The sequence below is a fragment of the Ranitomeya imitator genome, chromosome 3, assembly GCF_032444005.1.
Source record: "Ranitomeya imitator isolate aRanImi1 chromosome 3, aRanImi1.pri, whole genome shotgun sequence".
Lineage (NCBI taxonomy): Eukaryota > Metazoa > Chordata > Amphibia > Anura > Dendrobatidae > Ranitomeya > Ranitomeya imitator.
In genome coordinates, this window is record NC_091284.1 from 831,779,511 (window position 1) to 831,800,535 (window position 21,025).

Below are 21,025 nucleotides of genomic sequence, written 5' to 3' on the forward strand. Positions count from 1 at the left end.
GCTCTGGGTGTAATGTTCTGGGTGTAATTCTCTGGGTGTAATGTTCTGGATGTAATGTTCTGGGTGTAATGTTCTGGGTGTAATGTTCTGGGTGTAATGTTCTGGGTGTAATGTTCTGGATGTAATTTTCTGGGTGTAATGTTCTGGGTGTAATGTTCTGGGTGTAATGTTCTGGGTGTAATGTTCTGGGTGTAATGTTCTAGGTGTAGTGTTCTGGGTGTAATGTTCCGGGTGTAGTGTTCTGGGTGTAATGTTCTGGGTGTAATGTTCTGGGTGTAATGTTCTGGGTGTAATGTTCTGGGTGTAATGTTCTGGGTGTAATTTTCTGGGTGTAATGTTCTGGGTGTAATTCTCTGGGTGTAATGCTCTGGATGTAATGTTCTTGGTGTAATGTTCTGGGTGTAATGTTCTGGGTGTAATGTTCTTGGTGTAATGTTCTGGGGGTGTAATGTCCTGGGGGTGTAATGTCCTGGGTGTAATGCTCTGGGTGTAATGTTCTGGGTGTAATGTTCTGGGTGTAATTCTCTGGGTGTTATTCTCTGGGTGTAATGCTCTGGGTGTAATGTTCTGGGTGTAATGCTCTGGGTATAATGTTCTGGGTGTAATGCTCTGGGTGTAATGTTCTGGATGTAATGTTCTGGGTGTAATGTTCTGGGTGTAATGTTCTGTGTGTAATGTTCTGGGTGTAATGCTCTGGGTATAATGTTCTGGGTGTAATTCTCTGGGTGTAATGTTCTGGGTGTAATGTTCTGGGTGTAATGTTCTGGGTGTAATGTTCTGGGTGTAGTGTTCTGGGTGTAATGCTCTGGGTGTAATGCTCTGGGTATAATGTTCTGGGTGTAATGCTCTGGGTGTAATGCTCTGGGTGTAATGCTCTGGGTGTAATTCTCTGGGTGTAATGCTCTGGGTGTAATGCTCTGGGTATAATGTTCTGGGTGTAATGCTCTGGGTGTAATGCTCTGGGTGTAATGCTCTGGGTGTAATGCTCTGGGTGTAATGTTCTGGGTGTAATGTTCTGGGTGTAATGTTCTGGGTGTAATGCTCTGGGTGTAATGCTCTGGGTGTAATGCTCTGGGTATAATGTTGTGGGTGTAATTCTCTGGGTGTAATGTTCTGGATGTAATGTTCTGGATGTAATATTCTGGGTGTAATGTTCTGGGTGTAATGCTCTGGGTATAATGTTCTGGGTGTAATGCTCTGGGTGTAATGTTCTGGGTGTAGTGTTCTGGGTGTAATGCTCTGGGTGTAATGCTCTGGGTATAATGTTCTGGGTGTAATGCTCTGGGTATAATGTTCTGGGTGTAATGCTCTGGGTGTAATGCTCTGGGTGTAATGCTCTGGGTGTAATGCTCTGGGTGTAATGTTCTGGGTGTAATGCTCTGGGTATAATGCTCTGGGTGTAATGCTCTGGGTGTAATGCTCTGGGTGTAATGCTCTGGGTGTAATGCTCTGGGTGTAATGTTCTGGGTGTAATGTTCTGGGTATAATGTTCTGGGTGTAATGCTCTGGGTGTAATGCTCTGGGTGAAATGCTCTGGGTGTAATGCTCTGGGTGTAATGTTCTGGGTGTAATTCTCTGGGTGTAATGCTCTGGGTGTAATGTTCTGGGTGTAATGTTCTGGGTATAATGTTCTGGGTGTAATGCTCTGGGTGTAATGCTCTGGGTGAAATGCTCTGGGTGTAATGCTCTGGGTGTAATGTTCTGGGTGTAATTCTCTGGGTGTAATGCTCTGGGTGTAATGTTTTGGGTGTAATTCTCTGGGTGTAATGCTCTGGGTGTAATGTTCTGGGTGTAATGCTCTGGGTGTAATGCTCTGGGTGAAATGCTCTGGGTGTAATGTTCTGGGTGTAATTCTCTGGGTGTAATTCTCTGGGTGTAATGCTCTGGGTGTAATGTTTTGGGTGTAATTCTCTGGGTGTAATGCTCTGGGTGTAATGTTCTGGGTGTAATGTTCTGGGTGTAATGCTCTTGGTGTAATGTTCTGGGTGCAATGTTCTGGGTGCAATGTTCTGGGTGTAATGTTCTGGGTGTAATGTTCTGGGTGTAATGTTCTGGGTGTAATGTTCTGGGTGTAATTCTCTGGGTGTAATGCTCTGGATGTAATGTTCTTGGTGTAATGTTCTTGGTGTAATGTTCTGGGTGTAATGTTCTGGGTGTAATGTTCTGGGGGTGTAATGTTCTGGGTGTAATGCTCTGGGTGTAATGTTCTGGGTGTAATTCTCTGGGTGTAATGTTCTGGATGTAATGTTCTGGATGTAATGTTCTGGGTGTAATGTTCTGGGTGTAATGTTCTGGGTGTAATGCTCTGGGTATAATGTTCTGGGTGTAATGTTCTGGGTGTAATGTTCTAGGTGTAGTGTTCTGGGTGTAATGTTCCGGGTGTAGTGTTCTGGGTGTAGTGTTCTGGGTGTAATGTTCTGGGTGTAATGTTCTGGGTGTAGTGTTCTGGGTGTAATGTTCTGGGTGTAATGCTCCCTGTGTGTCTTGGCTGTTTTCCTCATGATTTCTGGAGCGGCTCCAGCCTCCGCCCGTTCTGCCTTCGCTCTCGCCCGGGTGTCGCAGTTTTATGTATTTATTTAACCTCATGGATCTAAATTCAGAAACTCTTAGTGGATTTTTCCATAAGTCGGAGGCGGCGGCCGTCATCCCGGACAGAACCACACGGCTCCGTGTAATTATAATGTTGCATCAGAACCTCGTCTCCTCCCTGGGAACAGAACTTTCACTTTCCTTGGAATGTGACTGATCGCAGGGATCGATGGACGGTGAGTGCGAGGAGCTGCGGCTGCAGGTGTCTGTCTGCTACACCTGAGATCACGTTGTATCATTCCTGCGCTTCTTCTATGTTGGTGGCAACATTGCTGGTGGTCTTGGTGACATGTATGATGATGGTTCGCAGCCCCCAGCCAGGGTCACTGTAACATCTCCAATTACCACGATTGCCTTGTAGCCTCTCGGTTTCTTTGTGCGATAAAAAGTTGCAGCAATCAGAGGAATGTCAGGATTATATTGTGACATTTTCTGGAGATTTGTTTATAAGTAATAATTATAGGGTCCGGATGTTCCCTTTAAGATTGCAGAGCAGACGGCGGCTGAGGGGCTCATGAGCTCGGGAGGCGATGTGTGGTGGTCTCCTGCTGATGGTGCTTGTGGGGCACAAGCAGCTTCAGCAGTATCAATTTTTCCTCTGTTTTCCAGGAGAGATTATCAGGGTATGTGCAGACAATCAGTAAATGCTGCGGGTTGGACGCTGTGTACTTGTGCAGCGTCCAGATGTTACAGCATAGTGGATGGAATTTCAAGAAATCTCATGTCCACTATGTGTCCAGAGACGTCCGCGGCTCACCCGCGGAGATGGACATGAGGCCTGTCTCTCCAGACAGCAGCATGTGTCTATGTATCTTGGGGAGATGTGAACCTCCAAGATAAATGTCACCCGTACAATGCATTGGGCGCGGTGAATCCACACAGAGGATCACAGAGGATTCACCTGCGATCAATAGCCGGCAGCACTTTGGACGCAGCGGACATGTGCTGCTCCTTCCGGATCGTGTGCACACAGCCTTATTGTCTCTATTTAGTGGCAGCATCGCTATTCTGCCTCCTGCGGGTGATATAACACAGGCTGAGGCCAGAAGTGAGAATAGACCACACTGCATGAACGAAACCAAACAGTAAATTTCTGGGTTTCCAGTCCCGAATCTTGACCACTGACTTTTTAATGTACATCTGATTTCCTGTTATTTACAAATTCTGATGTAAAATACTGACCAAATACTGAATTGTGAATAAGCCCTTAGGTAGCGCACTCTGCAACCCCAGTCTGTGGGAGTACTGTTCCTTTAAGTTTCTGTGTGTACTCTGCACCTCCGTCAGTGGGAGTACTGTTCCTTTAAGCCTCTGTGTGTACTCTGCACCCCACCTCTTAGAGTACTGTGCCAAAAGCCACTGTGTGTACTCTGCAACTCCCATCTGTGGGACTACTGTTCCTTTAAGACTCTGTGTGCATTCTGCACCTCCGTCAGTAGGAGTACTGTTCCTTTAAGACTCTGTGTGTACTCTGCACCCCACCTCTTAGAGTACTGTGCCAAAAGCCGCTGTGTGTACCCTGCAACCCCCGTATTTGGGAGTACTGTTCCTTTACGTTTCCTTGTGTACTCTGCACCTTGGTAAGTAGGAGTATTGTGCCTTTAAGCCGCTGTGTGTACTCTGCACCCCGCCTGTTACAGTACTGTGCCAAAAGCCGCTGTGTGTATTCTGCAACCCCTGTATGTGGGAGTAGTGTTCCTTTAAGTTTCTGTGTGTACTCTGCACCTTGGTAAGTAGGAGTATTGTGCCTTTAAGCCGCTGTGTGTACTCTGCACCCCGCCTGTTACAGTACTGTGCCAAAAGCCGCTCTTGTGTACTCTGCAACCCCTGTATGTGGGAGTACTGTTCCTTTAAGTTTCTGTGTGTACTCTGCACCTTGGTCAGTAGGAGTATTGTGCCTTTAAGCCGCTGTGTATACTCTGCACACCGCCTGTTACAGTACTGTGCCAAAAGCCGCTCTGTGTACTCTGCAACCCCTGTATGTGGGAGTACTGTTCCTTTAAGTTTCTGTGTGTACTCTGCACTCCCACCTGTGGGAGTACTGTGTCAAAAGCCACTGTGTGTACTCTGCAGCCGTGTCTGTACGACCGCTGTACATATAGAATAATTCTACTCATCCGCCATCTCATTGCCATTTGTAGACCAAACAAATGTTATTTCTTGACACCTGTGTGTTTTCTAGTATTGTTGCAAATAAATAATTTGTATCAGCCATCTCATTGCCAGTTGCAGGCAGAACAAATAATTTTTCTAGGCCGCTGTGTTTTCTCATAGTGTTGAAAAAAACCCTACTCTTTTGCCATCTCTTTGTGAGTAGTGTGGAGAAAAGCCACTTTCAAAAAATGAGGAAAGCCTTAAATAGAGGACATGGACGTGGTGGTGCTGGTGTATCTGCTGATGGTGGTGTACCCGATGCCGGGAGAGGACATAGGCATTCTGTATCTGCCAGGTGCCCAAATACAACACCTTTCTCTGGTGCAGGCAGGCAACAGCACGTTATGTGTCCTTTCGCAGGCCCGAGTATTGTTAAAGAAAATATTGATGAAAATATGCTAGACTGGATCCCTGAGAGTGGCTCCAGTTCGTTTTTGTTACCTTACACGTATGCAACTGCACAAAGTGCTCAGTTGGCACCTGAGGACCATGGTCATCCGGCTTCACCTCACCCCTTTGCAAATTAGCCAAACAGTCTGAGCCCCAACTCATGCAGCAGTTTTTTCTGCTTTTTGAGCAGTTCACAGACTAGGGTCCCATGGCCCATCCACCTGGATCCACCTCACAAGTGGAAGAGACTAAGTTCACTGATGCCCAACCACTTGTTAGGATGGAGGATGAGTATGTGGGAGGGCTAGTGCAGACAATCAGTGGACCACCGCAGCACATGTCAGATGATTTAGTTGCCAACAGCAGCATCTTTCTGCAGTGTGCACACTGGCATGGAGGGTAAGGTTGAGGAGTCGGTGGAAGACAATGCAGGGAATGATGAGGTTCTAGACCCAACATGGAGTGGAGGCCATCCTAGTGATGAGTGCAGTTTGGAGGAAAAGGAGGTGGCCACCCTTGCCCTAGCAGCACAGCAAAACAGGGAGCAGGGTGCAAAGGCACAGTGGGCAGCTGGTGTTGCCCACCATGCTGATGAATTCAACACACCAAAGATAGTTCCAAAGAGTTCCCTGGCGTGTCATTTCTGCAGGAAATGTGGTGAAGACAACAGGCAAAACTAACAGGTAAACCAAAATTTGTTATTCTTATCCTCTCTTGCTGACAATTTTATCTTCCAAAAGGTAGGGGAGAAAACAAGGGGATCTACTACCTTGGATCTAATCCTTATAAACAGGGAGGAAATGGTTGAGGAGGTAAGAGTGGTTGGGACCCTAGGAGGTAGCTACCATGCTATTTTAGAATTTTGGATAACTAGAGGAGGAAGAGCTGTGAAGACTCAGACTTCAAAGTTAGATTTCAGAAAGGCAGATTTTAAGGGACTAAGAAAGAGAATCGGAGGAATCCAATGGCTGGATATTCTTAAGGACAGAAATGTCCAGGAAAGATGGGAAATCTTGAAAAATTAGATTCGTTAACAATGACAAAAAGTGGGAAGAATAAGAAGCATTTAAGGAAACCAGGATGGATGAACACAGAACTTAAACACATGCTAAAAAGGAAGAAAGAAATGTTTATCAAATGGAAAGAGGGAGGCATATCTAAAGAAGAATATAATGTTGTCTGCAGAACCTGCAGGGCACGAATCAGATTATCTAAAGTTGACAATGAATTAAGGCTGGCAAGAGACGTGAAAAGCAATAAAAAAGGATTTTGGGGATCTGTCAAAAGTAAAAGAAAAGTCAAAGATGCTATAGGATTTTTACAGGATGGAAATGATGACATGGTAAGAAAGGGCAAACTGGTGAGAAGGCCGAACTTTTAAATTCCTATTTTGCATCTGTTTTCTCTCAGAAGGGAAATGTAACATCAACTGATTTTCACTGTCCTATTAAGGGAATGGAAGAATCCAGGATATCTATAAACAGAAAGATAGTGATAAAACACTTAGCTAACATAAATGAATTCAAGTCTCCAGGTCCAGATGAATTACACCCCAGAGTACTGAAGGAGATAGCAGAAGAAATTTTTGAACCACTCTCCATAATCTTTGAAAATTCTTGGAGAACAGGAGAAGTCCCAGAAGATTGGAGAAGAGCAAATGTTGTTACTGTCTTCAAAAAAGGGAAGAAGGTGGACCCAGGGAACTATAGGCTGGTGAGTCTGACGTCTATACCAGGAAAGATCTTTGAACAAATTATTAAACAACATGTATGTAAGTACCTGGATAAGAATGAAGTGTATTAAACAGAGTCAGCATGGGTTTGTAGCTAATAAGTCATGTCAGACTAACTTAATTTCTTTCTATGACAGAATCACTGACTGGGTGGATCAGGGAAATGCTGCGTAGTATATCTTGACTTCAGCAAAGCATTTGACAAAGTATCTCACACCATCCTTATTGAAAAAATTACTAAGTATGGAATGGACAAGGCAACTGTTAGGTGGATTCATAACTGGCTTAGTGATTAGACCCAAAGAGTGGTCGTAAATGGCTGCACATCCAGTTGGAAGAATGTCTCAAGTGGGGTTCCACAGGGCTCTGTCCTGGGCCCTGTATTGTTCAACAGCTTTATCAATGATTTAGATGAAGGAATTGAGGGTAAACTGATTACATTTGCTGATGACACAAAGCTAGGAGGGATAGCTAATACTAGAGAAGAGAAAAAGATATAAATAAACTGGAGCAGTGGGCAGCAACTAACAGAATGGTTTTTAGGGAAAAATACAAAGTACTACATCTGGGCAATAAAAATGAAAAAACAATATACAGAATGGGAGGAACAGGGGTAAGCAACAGCACATGTGTAAAAGACTAATACTAATAGATCATAAATAGTGATGAGCGAATATACTCGTTACTCGAGATTTCACGAGCACGTTCGGGTGTCCTGCGAGTATTATTTAGTGCTCGGAGTTTTAGTTTTTAGCACCACAGCTGAATGATTTACATCTGTTAGCCAGCATAAGTACATGTGGGGATTCCCTAGAAACCAGACAACCCCCACATGTACTTATGCTAAAACTCAGAGCACTAAAATATACTTGGAGGAAACCCGAGCGTGCTCGGGAGATCTCGAGTAATGAGTATATTTGCACATCACTAATCATAAACTGAACATGAGTCAACAGTGTGATGCAGCAGCAAAAAAAGGCAAATACAATTCTGGGATGTATTAACAGAAGCATACAGTTAGGGCCAGAAATATTTGGACAGTGACACAATTTTCGCGAGTTGGGCTCTGCATGCCACCACATTGGATTTGAAATGAAACCTCTACAACAGAATTCAAGTGCAGATTGTAACGTTTAATTTGAAGGGTTGAACAAAAATATCTGATAGAAAATGTAGGAATTGTACACATTTCTTTACAAACACTCCACATTTTAGGAGGTCAAAAGTAATTGGACAAATAAACATAACCCAAACAAAATATTTTTATTTTCAATATTTTGTTGCAAATCCTTTGGAGGCAATCACTGCCTTAAGTCTGGAACCCATGGACATCACCAAACGCTGGGTTTCCTCCTTCTTAATGCTTTGCCAGGCCTTTACAGCCGCAGCCTTCAGGTCTTGCTTGTTTGTGGGTCTTTGCGTCTTAAGTCTGGATTTGAGCAAGTGAAATGCATGCTCAATTGGGTTTAGATCTGGAGATTGACTTGGCCATTGCAGAATGTGCCACTTTTTGGCACTCATGAACTCCTGGGTAGCTTTGGCTGTATGCTTGGGGTCATTGTCCATCTGTACTATGAAGCGCCGTCCAATCAACTTTGCAGCATTTGGCTGAATCTGGGCTGAAAGTGTATCCCGGTACACTTCAGAATTCATCCGGCTACTCTTGTCTGCTCTTATGTCATCAATAAACACAAGTGACCCAGTGCCATTGAAAGCCATGCATGCCCATGCCATCACGTTGCCTCCACCATGTTTTACAGAGGATGTGGTGTGCCTTGGATCATGTGCCGTTCCCTTTCTTCTCCAAACTTTTTTCTTCCCATCATTCTGGTACAGGTTGATCTTTGTCTCATCTGTCCATAGAATACTTTTCCAGAACTGAGCTGGCTTCTTGAGGTGTTTTTCTGTCTATTTTTGGTATTGATGAATGGTTTGCATCTAGATGTGAACCCTTTGTATTTACTGTCATGGAGTCTTCTCTTTACTGTTGACTTAGAGACAGATACACCTACTTCACTGAGAGTGTTCTGGACTTCAGTTGATGTTGTGAACGGGTTCTTCTTCACCAAATTAAGTATGCGGCGATCATCCACCACTGTTGTCATCCGTGGACGCCCAGGCCTTTTTGAGTTCCCAAGCTCACCAGTCAATTCCTTTTTTCTCAGAATGTACCCAACTGTTGATTTTGCTACTCCAAGCATGTCTGCTATCTCTCTGATGGATTTTTTCTTTTTTTTCAGCCTCAGGATGTTCTGCTTCACCTCAATTGAGAGTTCCTTTGACCGCATGTTGTCTGCTCACAGCAACAGCTTCCAAATGCAAAACCACACACCTGGAATCCACCCCTGACCTTTTAACTACTTCATTGATTACAGGTTAACGAGGGCGACGCCTTCAGAGTTAATTGCAGCCCTTAGAGTCCATTGTCCAATTACTTTTGGTCCCTTGAAAAAGAGGACGCTATGCATTACAGAGCTATGATTCCTAAACCCTTTCTCCGATTTGGATGTGGAAACTATCATATTGCAGCTGGGAGTGTGCACTTTCAGCCCATATTACATATATAATTTTATTTCTGAACATGTTTTTGTAAACAGCTAAAATAACAAAACTTGTGTCACTGTCCAAATATTTCTGGCCCTAACTGTACAGTCTAGATCACGTGAATTCATTATTGCCCTCTACTCCTCTTTGGTCAGACCTCATCTGGAATACTGGGTCCAGTTTTGGGCACCACATTTTAAAAAGACATCAACAAACTGGAGCAAGTTCAAAGAAGAGCGACCAGAATGGTGACCGGTCTGCAAACCATGTCCTATGATGAACGTTTACAGGATTTGGGAATGTTTAGCTTGCAAAAAAGAAGACTGAGAGGAGACTTAAAAGCTATCTACAAATATCTCAAGAGCTGTCACATTGTCTGGGATGATTTAGTGAATCCTGCTTTGAGCAGGGGGTTGGACCAGATGATCCAGGAGGCTCCTTCCAACTCTACCATTCTATGATTCTATGAACTGGTGGTTTGCATGCTGTGCCATCACAGCCTGAAGCGAGGCATAAGTGTTCTGAACCTGAGCACCACTTGTATGATAATTCCAAGCACGAGGTGCACACCTTAAAAACCTTGACAGATCTGAGCCTCCTCCTGCTCCATCTTCTGCTGCAGTCTCGGCCTCTTACTCCTCCTCATGATCAACAGGGTCAGCTGCCTCTCTGCAAAGAGAGGATGTGACAGCATCACCAACAACAGCAGTGTCACAAAGCATCTCCACACAGTCCAATGGAAGTGTTCAGCTTTCCATCCCCCATATTCTCGAGGGAAAGGTGAGATACTCCCCTAGCCACCCATGAGCCATGATACTGAATGACAGCTTTCCACATTACTGGCCTTTGCAATGCTGCCATTCCGGCTGGTGGAGATGTACAGTTTTTTAAAAATTATGTCGATGACGGTCCCGCAGTATGTTGTACCCAACCGCCACTACTTTTCCAGGAGGACCATCACTGCTCTGTACAAACATATGGCCAACTAAATCAAGTGTGCACTGCGCAGCACCATCAGTGGTAAGGTCCACATAACCACCGATGTCTGGACCAGTAAGCACGGCCAGAGATGTTCCTTCTCCATAACTGCCCACTGGGTAAATGTAATGGCAGCTGGGACAGTGGTTGTCCTACCACAACGTAGGGTAACTGGATGTTTATCTGACAAAGTTACCTCTTCCTCCTACTCCTCTTTGTCCACTGCCTCCTCATCTGGTCACAGTAAGAACTGTAACACCAACTTTAGCATGGCCATGGGGAAACGACAGCAGGCTGTTCTGAAACTCATCTGTTTGGGAGGCAAATCCCACAACTCGCAGGATCAGACAGATGAGTGGTTGGTGCTGGTAAACCTCAAGCTCGGATTGGTTTTGGGCATAATCTGGTAGGAGCTCTAGGCCTAGCCGGTTTGTCAGACATCCATTGCTTGTGCTGAACTTGGTGGTACAGAGCTTCCTGAATAACGACCTACACATATCAGAGCTGCTGTTGAAAGTGCAGGCAGTGCGTGCTCGCTTTTGGAATTTTCACCCTGCTGCTGCTCGCGTATCTGCATTACAGCGTCACTTCTACCGTTGACTTGCTGATATGTGACATAACAAGGTGGAACTCAAAAGTGGAGGTTGAACTACAGAACACAAGGTTGAGTCGCAATGAAGATCAACCCACTTCACAACCAATGAGAGGGCCTCCATGGGGACCTGTGTGCCCTGTTGCACTACTTTGAATATTCCATTAATATGGTCAATGCTAATAACGCCATAATCGGCATTCCTTTTACCACTTATATGGTAATTCAGGCCATGATGGATGAGGTGATGGCACCGGAGGAAGAGGAGCAGGAGGAGAAGGGCTAATTCACACCGTTATCAGGTCTGTTGTCCACACATGGCTCAGAGGGTAGATTACTGTCCCAACGGTGTCCAGCCAGGGGACAGTTTGGGAGGAGGAGGAACAACCGTATTCACAGCAGGGTGGAGCTCACTGTAGCATGGCTGGGGGGATACGGAGTACCCAGACACTACACCTCACGCAAAGGACAGCTTGTCGTTGACTCAGGGCACACATTTGAAAATACATGCTGCTGTGCCTGAGTTGTCTGTATTGTTACCAGTGCAGATTACCGGGTGACTACCCTGTTGGATCCCCGCTAAAAGGACAACGTGCCATCATTACTTCCGTCACGAGTGGGATTGAAAAATGCGTGCATACAAGTGCACGCTGGTAGAGAAACTTCTGATGTCTTTCCCATCCGACACTGGGGACTCAGTGGAAGAATAAGGCGGAGAGAGAAGTTGGCAACGCAGCCGGGTCTCAGCCAGCACCTCAGAAGGCAGAGTGAGCATGGCCAAAATGTGTCAAAACTTTATGAGCATGCCACAACATCCAGCACCACCCTGTGATAGCAGGAGACAGTGTTTCAACAACATGGTGGAACAGCCCCGATTAAAATATGTAAACCTATACTCGTGTCCCATACAGGCTCCATTCCCGCGGTGTCGACACTCGCAGTCCCGAGGCTGTGATGCGGCGAAATGACATGTGGCGCGAAGAGGAAGTCCAAGATCAGCTGCAGCCATTACTCCCACTTCCTGCTCAGTTTGTTCGAAGGCAGAGACAGTCATGCCAGTGCTGATTGGGCTTCGGCCTCATGTGTCATTCCATCGTGTCACAACCCTTGGACTGCGAGTGCCGACACTGCGGAAATGGAGCCGGTACGGGGGGAGGGGGGGGGTTGGGAGTAAAGGTATATTTATTTTATCAGAGCCAAACATTTAGTTTATGAAGGTGTTGCCCTAGTAATTTTGTTCTATAAAATAGTTTTTATTGTGTAAAAGTGCCAAAATCTGAAAAACAATATAAATAGGGTATTGCTCTAATTGTAATATTGATAAGGAAGTTTTATTCTTTGGCTCAGTACAACACTCAACATAAAAAAATAAAATTCCTGAATTGTTGGTTTTTGTTCATTCTGCCTCCCAAAAATCAGAATAGAAACGATCCAAAAATGTCATGTGTATGAAAATGGTACCAATAAAAACTTCAACTCTTCCCACAAAAAGCAAACCCTCACATGACTCTGTCAACTGAAATATGGAAAAATGTGATACAAAAAATTGTTTTTGCAGTAAAAAGCGTCTTTTAGTGTGTGACAGCAGCCGAAAATGAAAACCCGATATAAATATGCTATCGTAATCGCACCAAAAAATAGTCACCTAATCACATATACAGCAGGAGGAATGTTGTAAAAAAATAAATAAATCCAATTCTTCACCTGCTGTTGATTTGTTTATTCTGCCTCCAAAAGATCGCAGTAAGGCTATATGCACACGTTCAGGAATTCATGCAGAAAATTCTTGAGAATTCCGGACATTTTCTGCATGAAATCCGCAAGAAAACTGCATGCGTTTTTGCCGCGATTTTGCCGCGGTTTTGCCGCGTTTTTGCCGCGGTTTTTTCCGGACACTTCCCAATGCATTTTGGAGTGGGAAATCCGCAAAAAAAATGCAAAAAGATAGAGCATGTCCGGATTTTGTGCGGTATGCGTTTTTTTTGCAGAAAAAAACGCATCATGTGCACAAAACATGCGGAATTCATTCTAAATGATGGGATGCTTATTGTATGCATTTTTTTTGCGGTTTTATAGCGTTTTTATCGAGAAAACCGCGAAAAAACCGCAACGTGTGAACACAGCCTAAGGCTCAGTGCACATTTATCCTGTGCTCTGCACTGAGCACTTTCACCAAGGTTTCCGTGTAAATCTCAAATGGAGACCAGAGTAATTCTGCTGCCTCATTATAGTTAATGGATCCCGGGGGGTTTCACCTGAATCATGTCACTCAGAGATTTAGATTGAAACCCCAATATAAGTGCTCAACATAGAGCGCTGGATAAATGTGATCCCAAACGTTATGTAAAATGTTCCCAATAAAAGCTTCAACTCAATCCACAAAAAAGCAAGTCCCCACTCAGGTCCATCATTTGTTAACGGAAAATAGGGACTTCCATATTACTGGTAGCACAAAGACTCTGGAAAAGCAAAATGGCTCCTCACCCTCCAAAAGAAATTCAGCAAATTCTACGCTCTTAAATCCAAATGCCCCCTCACTTCTAAGCCTCTCAGTGTACCTAAAGCACATATAGCGTCCACATTTGGCATTTCTGGAGTGATGAGAGTCCACCTAACTTACCACTGATCTAATGTTCATTTTTTTGCTGCACAAACAAGTCTTTTCTTCTTGTCTGTGGTCATGAGTCACAACTTCTTTGCAGCAATTTGACAATAAAGGTCTTTTCACATGGTCACCTCTGGATAACTGATGATGAGATGTGTCGACTTCTTGATGCCAGGAAATTATTTATGAGACATATTATTTGAGGTGCTGCCAGTTTGTGTTTGCTGGGGCTGGTAACACTGATGAACTTATCCTCTGCAGCCGTGGTAATTCTTTTTTTTTTTTTTTCTGGGGTGGTCCTCATGAGAGCCAGTTTCATTATCGCGATTGATGGTTTTCATGACTCTGCTTGAGGACACCTTCAGGGTTCTAGCAATTTTCTTGCTTGACTGACCTTTATGTCTTAAGGCTATGATTTGAGATGAGCGGATCAGGCAGAATTTAAAATAACCTATTCTCGTGGGTTTTCCTGGGAAATTCGATTTGTGCAGTGCAGGAAGCTCAGCTGAGATCTGCCTGCACTGCTCTCCAAGTCCAGCAGGTGTCTCTCCTGTACAACAATCAGTTTTTGCTGATTTATCTGGATCATCTGCAGACAGCGGGAAATTTATCCCTTCTTTTTTTGCAGTTTTTCTTCTTATTTTGTGTCCAGCTCATCTGCTGTTTGGTGAGTTATTGTGAGTAATCTGATTTAACATGATCCATTTTTTTTCTGGCAATCCTGTCCTGTGCATCGTATTATTCCACGGTGCTGTACATAACATCATATTCACCATTAGCTATGAAATTAAATCTTAACCATTCTCTACAGCAGTTTCTCCACCTATAGATCTCTGTCAGAAAAAATACACACTCCCTATCTGCCCTGACAGCTTCAGGTTGTAGGAATGTTGAGACTTGCACTTTTGCAATAGCTTGAAAGCTGCAGATTACAGAATACGGACCACACAAAAGTGTTGTTTTGGACTTGCAGTACCATTTCTCACCAGCATTGCAAGCAACATACTCTCATAGAAGTCATAACAACAGCGCCACCTTCTATAGGCTATTAGGGACTTTTTTTTAACTAAATAAATTTAGGTTTCATTACAAATTTTGCAGTGTTTTGCTTTTATAGGGTATTTTCCCTCAATATTCATCATTAATGTGGTTTCTGGTTATAAATCAGCTGAGAGGAGGTCAGAAAAGACAGATTGGAGATTAGCCCCAAAGGTGGACAAACCCTTCTGATAGCAGGGAGCAATAGATTGTAGGTCTTTTATTGAATAAAAAATACTTTCACGTGACACTAACTATGATACACTACAAATAAAACACAACAGAACAAAACATAAGAACAAAGCTCCAATCAGACGACAACAAACGACAAAAAATCACAAAGTAATAAACCGGAAATGGAACCAAAATGGAGAAAGTTCATGACCTACAAATCAGGGACGAGAAAGAAAAAATTCCAATAAAATAAAGAAAACAAAACTAAAAGACAACAAACAAAATACTCATAACTTACATGAATACCTGTAAAAATTATAAATAATAAATAGTATAAAATCAAGTAAGACGCCCGGACCACCTTCATTCATACTACTATATACAACCCCAACTACATTCACACCCTCCTATATACAATATTATATACAATATATACACTATAAACACATTATACTAAACCAAACACTATACAACACCGCAAACACAAAAAAACCCTGCTGGTCCCACTGCCGAACCTTACAGCCCCCCTTACACCACCACATTCACCCTACAACAAACCTAAACACAACACAGTGTACAACATTAAATTTTTTTTTCCTTTATTATTATTATTATTATTTTTTTAATATATATATGTGTATATATACGCCTACTCTAACTATCCCGCCACCCCTGATCCTGTTCTGGCCACAAAGTTCAGGAATCATCCGAGCTAGGATCGGGCCCCAAAGTTTTTCCCCAGGCGAGACCTGGGCCAGACCAGTTCAGTCTCTTATCACCGCCGTTGAACCCCCCAATCCCCCACCCAACCTTACGAAGACCCTCTATTATACACACTATATACAATATACTATATACAATATATACAATACGTATATACATAAACCAACATCACAGAACACAACCTACATTCTCACCACCCGAGGCTCAAGTTCGATGCCTGCAAACCTTCTATTCTGGGAACAGAAATACAAAACAAAAATCTAGGGTGTAAAGACATCAGCCCACCACCAGGATATAGGAGCGCTAACGGACTAAGGCACCCCGAAGGAGAAACCCCTCCAGAGATGGGCCGCCCTTTTGGCACCCAGTCTTTCGCACCATACCTCAAAAGAGTGGACCAGAGGTATTCGTGGTCGACCTGATCAAAGACTTTTGCCTGATGCAGGGTCAGCAAGAACCCCTTCCAAAGGCCCGCCCTGCCCCGATCCACGGCCTCTCGGACACCTAGAACAGCACTGAAAGTGCTACGGCCAGGAACGCAACAGTGCTGGGCCCCCGAAAGGAGCCGTGGCGCAAACTTCACCAGCCTGTTGAAGAGTATCTTAGCCAAAACCTTCCTGTCCACATTAAGAAGTGATATGGGACGCTAATTCTCAATGCGTGACGGATCCTTACCCTTTGACAAAATGATCAAAGCCGACCTCCTTAATGATCTCGGCAGAGTGCCCGAGCAGAGACACTCATTAAACACCTGAGTCAAGAGGGGGACCAAGGAGTCCCTAAAGGTCCTAAAGAACTCGGATGTTAATCCGGACCTGGCGATTTTTGGGGCCGGAGCCCATCGATCGCCAGTCTCACTTCCTCTTCCTTGATCGCTTCTGTCAAACCGCCCAGCGAGAGGTCAGCCCCTGGCTCTGGAACAGCTTCAGACAGGAAAGCCGACATAGTTAGTAAGTAAGTAACATAGTTAGTAAGGCCGAAAAAAGACATTTGTCCATCCAGTTCAGCCTATATTCCATCATAATAAATCCCCAGATCTACGTCCTTCTACAGAACCTAATAATTGTATGATACAATATTGTTCTGCTCCAGGAAGACATCCAGGCCTCTCTTGAACCCCTCGACTGAGTTCGCCATCACCACCTCCTCAGGCAAGCAATTCCAGATTCTCACTGCCCTAACAGTAAAGAATCCTCTTCTATGTTGGTGGAAAAACCTTCTCTCCTCCAGACGCAAAGAATGCCCCCTTGTGCCCGTCACCTTCCTTGGTATAAACAGATCCTCAGCGAGATATTTGTATTGTCCCCTTATATACTTATACATGGTTATTAGATCGCCCCTCAGTCGTCTTTTTTCTAGACTAAATAATCCTAATTTCGCTAATCTATCTGGGTATTGTAGTTCTCCCATCCCCTTTATTAATTTTGTTGCCCTCCTTTGTACTCTCTCTAGTTCCATTATATCCTTCCTGAGCACTGGTGCCCAAAACTGGACACAGTACTCCATGTGCGGTCTAACTAGGGATTTGTACAGAGGCAGTATAATGCTCTCATCATGTGTATCCAGACCTCTTTTAATGCACCCCATGATCCTGTTTGCCTTGGCAGCTGCTGCCTGGCACTGGCTGCTCCAGGTAAGTTTATCATTAACTAGGATCCCCAAGTCCTTCTCCCTGTCAGATTTACCCAGTGGTTTCCCGTTCAGTGTGTAATGGTGATATTGATTCCCTCTTCCCATGTGTATAACCTTACATTTATCATTGTTAAACCTCATCTGCCACCTTTCAGCCCAAGTTTCCAACTTATCCAGATCCATCTGTAGCAGAATACTATCTTCTCTTGTATTAACTGCTTTACATAGTTTTGTATCATCTGCAAATATCGATATTTTACTGTGTAAACCTTCTACCAGATCATTAATGAATATGTTGAAGAGAACAGGTCCCAATACTGACCCCTGCGGTACCCCACTGGTCACAGCGACCCAGTTAGAGACTATACCATTTATAACCACCCTCTGCTTTCTATCACTAAGCCAGTTACTAACCCATTTACACACATTTTCCCCCAGACCAAGCATTCTCATTTTGTGTACCAACCTCTTGTGCGGCACGGTATCAAACGCTTTGGAAAAATCGAGATATACCACGTCCAATGACTCACCGTGGTCCAGTCTATAGCTTACCTCTTCATAAAAACTGATTAGATTGGTTTGACAGGAGCGATTTCTCATAAACCCATGCTGATATGGAGTTAAACAGTTATTCTCATTGAGATAATCCAGAATAACATCCCTCAGAAACCCTTCAAATATTTTACCAACAATAGAGGTTAGACTTACTGGCCTATAATTTCCAGGTTCACTTTTAGAGCCCTTTTTGAATATTGGCACCACATTTGCTATGCGCCAGTCCTGCGGAACAGACCCTGTCGCTATAGAGTCCCTAAAAATAAGAAATAATGGTTTATCTATTACATTACTTAGTTCTCTTAGTACTCGTGGGTGTATGCCATCCGGACCCGGAGATTTATCTATTTTAATCTTATTTAGCCGGTTTCGCACCTCTTCTTGGGTTAGATTGGTGACCCTTAATATAGGGTTTTCATTGTTTCTTGGGATTTCACCTAGCATTTCATTTTCCACCGTGAATACCGTGGAGAAGAAGGTGTTTAATATGTTAGCTTTTTCCTCGTCATCTACAACCATTCTTTCCTCACTATTTTTTAAGGGGCCTACATTTTCAGTTTTTATTCTTTTACTATTGATATAGTTGAAGAACAGTTTGGGATTAGTTTTACTCTCCTTAGCAATGTGCTTCTCTGTTTCCTTTTTGGCAGCTTTAATTAGTTTTTTAGATAAAGTATTTTTCTCCCTATAGTTTTTTAGAGCTTCAATGGTGCCATCCTGCTTTAGTAGTGCAAATGCTTTCTTTTTACTGTTAATTGCCTGTCTTACTTCTTTGTTTAGCCACATTGGGTTTTTCCTATTTCTAGTCCTTTTATTCCCACAAGGTATAAACCGCTTACACTGCCTATTTAGGATGTTCTTAAACATTTACCATTTATTATCTGTATTCTTATTTCTGAGGATATTGTCCCAGTCTACCAGATTAAGGGCATCTCTAAGCTGGTCAAACTTTGCCTTCCTAAAGTTCAGTGTTTTTGTGACTCCCTGACAAGTCCCCCTAGTGAAAGACAGGTGAAACTGTACAATATTGTGGTCGCTATTTCCTAGATGCCCAACCACCTGCAGATTTGTTATTCTGTCAGGTCTATTAGATAGTATTAGGTCTAAAAGTGCTGCTCCTCTGGTTGGATTCTGCACCAATTGTGAAAGATAATTTTTCTTGGTTATTAGCAGAAACCTGTTGCATTTATGGTTTTCACAGGTTTCTGTTTTCCAGTTAATATCCGGGTAGTTAAAGTCCCCCATAACCAGGACCTCATTATGGGTTGCAGCTTCATCTATCTGCTTTAGAAGTAGACTTTCCATGGTTTCTGTTATATTTGGGGGTTTGTAACAGACCCCAATGAGAATTTTGTTACCATTTTTCCCTCCATGAATTTCGACCCATATGGACTCGACATCCTCATTTCCTTCGCTAATATCCTCCCTTAAAGTGGACTTTAGACAAGACTTTACATAGAGACAAACCCCTCCTCCTCTCCAACTTTTACGATCCTTTCTAAACAGACTGTAACCCTGTAAGTTAACTGCCCAGTCATAGCTTTCATCAGGGCCGTATTTGCCACTAGGCACTTGAGGGCACGTGCCTAGGGCGGCGGGATGCGGGGGGGCGCCCTTGAGCTAGGTTTTTTCTTTTTTTTTATTTTTTATTTTTTATAAAACTCCGGGGTCAAGTTTCCGCCCCCCCTCCTCCCTCCCTCCTTCCCGCCCCCCCCTCCTCCCTCCTTCCCGCCCCCCTCCCTCCCTCCCTGAAGACGTAATACTCACCTTCCTCCAGCGGTGGCTGCAACTGCGTCTCAGCGCCTGCAGCGCGTCCTGTCTTCAGCGGTCACATGGTACCGATCATTAAGGGTGATGAATATGCGCATATTCATCACCCTTAATTAGCGCTACCATGTGACCGCTGAAGACAGGAAGGAAGACGCTGAGATGCCAGGAAGTTCTGTGCTGCGCGCCGGTGAGAGGTAAGTATGACAGGGAAAAAAAGTGGGGTGCCGTGCACACAGGGGGGAAGGATGGGGAGCCGTGCATACAGGGGAGAAGGATGGGGAGCCGTGCATACAGGGGAGAAGGATGGGGAGCCGTGCATACAGGGGAGAAGGATGGGGAGCCGTGCATACAGGGGAGAAGGATGGGGAGCCGTGCATACAGGGGAGAAGGATGGGGAGCCGTGCATACAGGGGAGAAGGATGGGGAGCCGTGCACACAGGGGAGAAGGATGGGGAGCCGTGCACACAGGGGAGAAGGATGGGGAGCCGTGCATACAGGGGAGAAGGAAGGGGAGCCGTGCATACAGGGGAGAAGGATGGGGAGCCGTGCATACAGGGGAGAAGGATGGGGAGCCGTGCATACAGGGGAGAAGGATGGGGAGCCGTGCATACAGGGGAGAAGGATGGGGAGCCGTGCATACAGGGGAGAAGGATGGGGAGTCGTGCATACAGGGGAGAAGGATGGGGAGCCGTGCATACAGGGGAGAAGGAAGGGGAGCCGTGCATACAGGGGAGAAGGATGGGGAGCCGTGCATACAGGGGAGAAGGATGGGGAGCCGTGCACACAGGGGAGAAGGATGGGGAGCCGTGCACGCAGGGGAGAAGGATGGGGAGCCGTGCACGCAGAGGAGAAGGATGGGGAGCCGTGCACGCAGGGGAGAAGGATGGGGAGCAGTGAACGCAGGGGAGAAGGATGGGGAGCCGTGCATGCAGGGGAGAAGGATGGGGAGCCGTGCACGCAGGGGAGAAGGATGGGGAGCCGTGAACGCAGGGGAGAAGGATGGGGGAGCCGTGAACGCAGGGGAGAAGGATGGGGGAGCCATGAACGCAGGGTGGGAGGATGGGGGAGCCATGAACGCAGGGGAGAAGGATGGGGGAGCCATGAACGCAGGGGAGGATGGGGAGCCATGAACGCAGAGTGGGAGGATGGGGGAGCCATGAACGCAGAGTGGGAGGATGGGGGAGCCATGAACGCAGGGGAGAAGGATGGGGGAGCCATGAACGCAGGGGAGAAGGATGGGGAGCCATGAACGCAGGGTGGGAGGATGGGGGAGCCATGAACGCAGGGTGGGAGGATGGGGGAGCCATGAACGCAGGGGAGAAGGATGGGGGAGCCATGAACGCAGGGGAGAAGGATGGGGAGCCATGAACGCAGAGTGGGAGGATGGGGGAGCCATGAACGCATGGGAGAAGGATGGGGGAGCCATGAACGCAGGGGAGAAGGATGGGGAGCCATGAACGCAGAGTGGGAGGATGGGGGAGCCATGCTTGCAGGGGAGAAGGATGGGGGAGCCATGAACGCAGGGTGGGAGGATGGGGGAGGCATGAAC

The 21,025-nt window shown here is 45.1% G+C and overlaps 1 protein-coding gene across 1 annotated transcript in view; it reads left to right on the plus strand.

Annotated features, from left to right (window-relative positions):
• The first annotated feature begins 2,598 nt into the window (after nt 1-2,598).
• The window catches only part of SLCO2B1 (solute carrier organic anion transporter family member 2B1), a 178,420-nt gene continuing 159,993 nt past the window's right edge, over nt 2,599-21,025 (plus strand). The window contains exon 1 of the mRNA XM_069759476.1: nt 2,599-2,765. The gene's annotated coding sequence lies outside the window, so the exon portion shown is untranslated. The remainder of the gene's footprint in view (nt 2,766-21,025) is intronic.